This window comes from Muscardinus avellanarius (genome assembly GCF_963383645.1).
Source record: "Muscardinus avellanarius genome assembly, chromosome: X".
Classification (NCBI taxonomy): domain Eukaryota; kingdom Metazoa; phylum Chordata; class Mammalia; order Rodentia; family Gliridae; genus Muscardinus; species Muscardinus avellanarius.
In genome coordinates this window covers 1,313,958-1,321,298 of record NC_137792.1, presented here as the reverse complement: position 1 = coordinate 1,321,298, position 7,341 = coordinate 1,313,958, and positions in this window count along the sequence as shown.

Genomic DNA, 7,341 nt, shown 5'->3' with positions numbered 1-7,341 from the left:
GGAAGTTCACCAAGTTCTCTAATACTTTCGATGCATGGTTTCTGAAGAGGTAATCAAAATGACTTTGCGTTATCATTATGACATTCGGTTTTATTAAATGTGCTTAACACACTTATCTTTTGCATTTTTATGGTAATGCCTCCAAAAGCTAAAGATGTCATTAGGCAATTTCCTATTTCAAGCGCAGAGAACGTCCTTTAAAGATAAATTTATTCTGCGAGTCAAAGTTTTGTTCTCAGAATAACTAGTTCCGCGCCTGTTCTTGAAAGGAACGAACATCAGTCACTGAGCCAAGAAAGACCGTGTGATGAGTTATTCTGAGCATCCATGAGCTAGGTATTAGGGCAATACTCACCCTGAATATTATAAATGCAAATTAAATAAACTTGACACAATCAACCCACCTGGGTCTCCATCCTTCGTATGTGAAATATTACACAATTAAATAGTCATGGACAATCTCTTTGGGTTCTAGAAACACACTGAAAATATCTAAGGACACGGTCGGGAAATTTAGAATCCAAAGGAAAAGTACCAAGTTTTTTTTGTGTGTGTGGTACTGGGGTTCCTGGAAGCCCGTCTACCTTTTCTCTACCTTGAGTGAAATATCTCTGCCTGACTTCCTTTCCTTTCCTTTTCTTTCTTTCTTTCTTTCTTTCTTTCTTTCTTTCTTTCTTTCTTTCTTTCTGTTCTTCTTTCTTTTTTTGGTGGTACCGGGGTTCCTGGAAACCCTTCTACCTCCGGGCTACTCTCCCAGACCTATTTTATATTTTTATTTGGAAACAGGGTCTCCTAAGCCAGCGCGGCTGGCTTCGAACCTGCGCGATCCTCCTGTCTCCGCCTCCCGAGCGCGGGGATGACAAGCGTGCGCCACCACGCCCGGCCAAAGCTCCAAGTTTTAAGTCACAAAATGGGAGAATCTTGAAAACATGAAATGTTAAATTCTCATTATGTCATCAATTTTAGAGTTGATTTTAATTAAAAAAAAAAAAAAGCCGGGCATGGTGGCGCACACTTGTAACCCCAGCATGCGGGCGGCGGAGACAGGAGGATCGTGGTTCGAGGACAGCTTCGGCTACTTAGTGAGGCTTTTTGCAACTCAGTGAGACCCTGTTTCAAAATAAAGAATAAAAAAATAATAGGGCTGGGGGTGGAGCTCAAAGGTAAAATGTCCCGGGTTCCATCCCAAGTACCTCAAAAAAAAAAAAAAAAAAAAAGGGAAACCAAAAAATATTTTCGAGGTCAACAGAATTATACATCAACCTTAGGAACCGATGATTATATTATACCTTAGTCCTCCTGAGGTATGAAATCAAATGATTTTCAGACATTTCATTATGCCCTTCAGCACTTTATCCTTAACTATGCTGAAAATCTGAAGTCAGAGTCTGGATAGATTCCTCTCTGACGGACTTAAAATCGCATTTCCCACCTGTACACTGTGCTGCAGACTCACTCCCCGGGGGGAGGACTTCCACAGAAAATTCCACAGAGCCCGTCCTGTGAAATGGAGACGCTCTCCAGAACTTTCCATGGAATTCACGATTAAAATAAAGAGCCCCCTGACCACTGCCCTGGCGCAGATGACTTGGCCACGGGCCCACCGAGCGCGGGATGTGCAGTCACCCTGCAGCCCCTTGACGGCCCGGGGAAAAGACCCGAGCCTCGGGTCTGCGCCAGGGCAGCCTCTTCTGCTAGGTGGAGCCGAGCTGTCCTTAGCCCTGCATTTCCCACAGGGCCTAAGTGCACTCCTAACATGAACACCTTCCCCAGGGCTCGCTACGGAGCTCATTCGTGAGATGGACAATCTCCACAGAACGCTCCCCAGAGATCGCCCCTAAAGTACTCAGACATTAAAAGAACTCCGTCACAGCATTTTCGGGGAAATGGAGGGAACTGGAGGACATTCTGCTGAGTGACATTAGTCAGTCACAAAAAATAAGAAATCAGATGCTTTCCCTAATATGTGAGGGCTAGGGAGAAACGGGTTATAGGAGGAACTCTAGACGAAAAAGGAAATACTATACAGGAGCAAACAAGGCAACCTAAAGGAGGAGAAAGGAGGGAGGAAGAGGAAAATCTCTAAAACACACAATGTGCTTAAACATATCGACGTCAACCACTAAGCCAAGAAAGGGAAAGAGGGACGGGGAGGGAATGGGGTGGGAACTGGGTAGGGGTTAAATCAGTGATGTGTACATGTCTGTGCACACAAGTTTTCTACCCCAATATGATGTATAAATAAAATGCACCAATAAAAAATAAAAAATAATAAATAAATAAATAAATAAATAAATATTAAAAAAAAAGGACTTCCACAGAGCTCACTCCTGAAATAAAGGACCTCCACGAAACTTGCCAGAGAACCCACCCCTAAATGGAGGACTTTCATAGAGGTCAGTCCTACAGTGGGAGATATAATATAAGCTTTATAAAATATCAGAATAGCCGGGCAGGTTCAAGGCCAGCCGCGCTGGCTTAAGAGACCCTGTTTCCAAATAAAAATATAAAATAGGTCTGGGAGTGTAGCCCGGAGGTAGAAGGACTTCCAGGAACCCCAGTACCACAAAAATAATAATAATAATAATAATAATAATAATAATAATAACAATAATAATAATAAAATAAAATATCAGAATGATACGAATATATTTTCAAAGATATATATGTATATATATTCACACGTATATGCCCTCTATCTGGAATGTATAAGAGAATAATACATCCTGAAGTTTATAAACAGGCATAAACAGAATATTTCATGAGCTTTAGAGACTATGAGCTTCCTAAAATATTAGAATAACACAAATATATTTTTAAAAATATGTACGTATAGATATGTATTCACATATATATCCCCTCTATAAACAGAACACTTCATAAGCTTTATAAATATGGAGAAGCAGGATCCTTCGGGAGCTTAATAGAATATGAGCTTCATAAAATATTACAATAATACAAATATATTTTCAAAGATATATTTATATATTCATACGTATATTCCCTATATCTTGAATGTATAAACAGAATACTTTATGAGCTTTATAAATATGTATAAACAGGGTCTCCCTGAGTTGCCCAGGGCCTCGCTAAGTAGCTGAGGCTGGCCGCGAACCGCGATCCTCCCGTCTCAGCCTCCCAAAGGCTGGGATGACAAGCGTGCACCGCCATGCCCGGCTTTTTGATCAATTAATTAATTTATTATTTTGGTACTGAGGATTGAACCCAGGGGCATTCCACCTCTGAGCTACACCGCCAGGCCGATTTTAATTTTGTTTTTTGAAACAGGGTCTCGTTAGGTGGCCGAGCGTCTTACTTCATGGCTGAGGCTGGCCCCCAACCTGGGAGCCTCCCATGTCAGCCTCCCAAGTGCAGGGAACCACAGGCGTGTGCCACCATGCCTGGCTGATAATATTCCACTTGTAAATTCCCACCCCCTCCTGATAGCTAACATCTCTCTCCAGCTTCCACACAGGACGAAAACCTGCAAACATTTCACTTTCAGAGACCAGCAGCTTTTCAAACTCTTAAAAACCTATTTGCCAGCCGGGCGTGGTGGCTCACGCTTGTCATCCCAGCATTCGGGAGGCTGAGACAGGAGGATGGCGGTTCGAGGCCAGCCTCGGCTACTTAGTGAGGCCCTTTGCAACTCAGTGAGACCTTGCTTCAAAATAAAGAATAAAAAATAGGGCTGGGGGTGGAGCTCGGAGGTCGAATGCCCCTGGGTTTCATCCCCAGTACTGCAAAATAAATAAATAAATAAATAAACAAACTAAGTAACTAACTAACTAACTAACTAAAAAATCTGGCTGGGGGTGTCACTTGGAGGTAGAATGACCCTTGGTTCCATCCCCAGTACTGCAAAATTAATTAATTAAAAGACTAAAAAATCTGGCTGGGGTGTTGCTCTGAGGTAGAATGCCCCTGGGTTCCATCCCCAGTACCACAAAATAAATAAATTAATAAATAAATAAATAAATAAATAAATAAATAAATAAATAAATAAAAATAAAACTAAAACTATGTGCCTGGCCGCGGTTAGAGCCCAGGGCCACCCAGGGTGGAGGCCGCCGGGCCGGGCACACCGCCATTATATATACAGAGTGCAGGAGAGGGAGGGCAGGCTGGCACAGCCAAGGGGCAGGGCGGCGGTGCTTACACTCACTCGATGGGGGTTCCAGACAGGCCCGGCAGCTGGGGGTCCTCCAGAAGGCCTCAGGACTCTGATCTCAGCATGTGACAGCCCAGGGACTTGAACCCGCGGCCTCGGGCGCGCCTGCCCTGCGAATCCAAGCCAGAGAAGCAGAGTCAGGGCTGCAGCGTGGAGCCACCGGCTGCCATGTGCACGCGAGGCGGGCTGCTCCCTGCAAGGGCGGCCCTGCCTCCCGAATTTCTTCTCCTTCCAATAACGCTCTGCTTAAAGCTTAACTGTCCTCAGGGCCGGCTCACAAACACTGCTTCCCAGAAGTCTCCAGGATTGCTCAACACAGAAACAGGTTCCGCCAGTCTCAGAAGGGCAGGGGTCCATAACCTTCTCTCCTCTGTGGGACTTACAGAGAAAACAGAAAATATAAGAAACTTAAAGTAATGGGGACAGAGTCCGGCAAGGGGCCACGCCTGTCTTCCTACGACTTGAGACAGGAGCCTCGCAGGTTCCAGGACAGCCTCAGCAGCGCAGTGGGACCCTGAGGCTAAGCTTAGGGAGACCCGGATTCAAAATAAAGAAATAAAATAGGGCTGGGGATGTAGCTTGGGGATAGGACGCTCCTGAGTTCAATCCCCAGTATCAAAATATTAATAAAAGCCGGGCGTGGTGGCGCGCGCTTGTCATCCCAGCATCGGGGAGGCTGAGACAGGAGGATGGCAGTTCGCAGACAGCCTCAGCTACTTAGTGAGGCCCTCTGCAACTCAGTGAGACCCTGTTTCAAAATAATAAAAAATAGGGCAGGGGGTGTAGTTCAGAGGTCAAATGCCTCTGGGTTCCATCCCCAGATCCACCGAAAAAAAAAAAATATATATATATATATATATTAATAATATGGATAGAGATATAAAGAATACATAAGGGTTCTAGGGTGGTAGAAAGAAAATATTGTTTGCACGTATGTTTTTATCACATGGAACCTGACGATGATATATAGTTACAAAATGCACTAATAAAATCATTTATTTATACACGAATAAAATCATTTATTTATGCACTAATAATCTTTAAAAAGTCTCCCCAGCCGGGCGTGGTGGCGCACACTTGTCATCCCCGCACTTCAGAGGTGGAGACAGGAGGACTGACCCTGTTTCCAAATAAAAATATAAAATAGGTCTGGGAGTGTAGCCCGGAGGTAGAAGGGCTTCCAGGAACCCCAGTACCATAAAAAAAATTATTATTAATAATAATAATAATAATAATAATAATAATAATAATAATATAAAAATAAATAAAATTCAATAAAATATAAAATAGGTCTGGGAGTGTAGCCCAGAGGTAGAAGGGCTTCCAGGAACCCCAGTACCACCAAAAAAAACCCCATGTATATGATAGATAGATAGATAGATAGATAGGATTGAGGGTGTAGCTCAAAAGTAGAATACCCCTGGATTTGACCCCCAGTGCCACACACACACACACACACACACACACACACACACACACACACACACAGAAAAACATGCAAAACATTCCCCCCATTGTAAACTGTGCCGGTTTAAGATCATTGCTTTGGTATTAATTTCCCAAAAGCAGAAAGTCGTCAGAGCCTGGGTGCTGCGCAGGCGCCCAGGCAGGGAGGGGCGGCAAGGCAGAGACAAGGAGGATCCCGGTTCGAGGCCGGCCTCAGCTACTTAGTGAGGCCCTTTTGCAACTCAGTGAGACCCGGTTTCAAAATAAAGAATAAGAAATAGGGTTGGGGGAGGCTATTAATAAAAGAAATAGGGCTTGTGGGCAGCTTCAAAGCGCCCTAGGTGACAGCAACCAACACCACCCAATCCAAGAGGGGCAGAGGCCGGGTGATTCTTGACCCCTGCGCTTAGTAAGTGCGCTGTCCGGAGACAGAGGCACCATCTGCTAGGGACTGAGTCCCCGCCCATCGCCTTGGGAACGCTGCTAAGAAGATGCCAATACAAAATCTATTTCAAGGCCGGGGTCCAGAAAAGCGGCCAGAGTTGCATTTTCGGGTTCCCAGCGTGCGTACTGGCACACGGCCTTTTCCTTCTCTTTTTCTGTTTCCTACTGGTTCTGTAATCAAGCCTTGCTAAAGCTGCACGGAGCTGCTACCTATTACCTTTTTTTCTTTTTCTTTTGGTGGTCCTGGGGTTCCTGGAAGCCCTTCTACCTCCGGGCTACACTCCCAGACCTATTTTATATTTTCATTTGGAAACAGGGTCTCTTAAACCGGCGCGGCTGGCTCCGAACCTGCGCCATCCTCCCGTCTCCGCCTCCCAGGTGGGGATGACAGACTTCTATTACTTTTAATTTTTCTATTCAACAAACTTTGGTTGAATAAGAAAAAGAGCCCACGGTACCATTCAAACCCTAACATAAACCATCACGTGACATTCTCTGCTGCGGAAAACTCCTGCAAACAGGAGACTTACAGTACTGGACTTTTATTCTTTATACTACCATGCAGTTCAATCTCATCCATCATGTTTGATTGATTCATATATATATATATATATATATATATATATGATTTTGATTGATTCTTTCATATATATATATATATATATTTTTTTTTTTTTTCCCCTACTAGTTTGTGTGTGTGTGTGTGTGTGTGTGTGATTCTGGGGATTCTACTCAAGGCCTTGCACATGCTAAACACATAGTCTAGAACGCAGCAACACCTGCTGTGAGAGCACTAAAAAGCTCACCCCAAGACCCCAAGGGTCGGGGAGCCATTTCACCGAGTCCGAGTAACCGTGGGCCAAAGTTGCACCACACGTGCCTGGCTAAAACTTAACCCAGGATGTCACGGGGCTCTTTGGAGGGAGCTTGCCTTGTTTAACCGGCTGGGTGTGGGGCGAACTGAAAACTTGTAACCATGGAGAGTTACCATGAACTGGATGTTTTAAAAATTGCTATGTAACCAGCCAGGCGTGGGGGCGCACGCTTGCAATCCCAGCATTCGGGAGGCTGAGACGGGAGGATGGCGGTTCGAGGACGGCCTCGGCTACTTAGTGAGGCCCTCTGCAACTCAGTGAGACCCGGTTTCAAAAATAAAGAATAAAAAATAGGGCAGGGGGTGTAGCTTGGAGGTAAATTGCCCTTGGGTTCCATCTCCAGACCCCCCATTGAGATACTGGGGATGGAACCCAGGGGCATTCTACCTCCAATCTCCACCCACC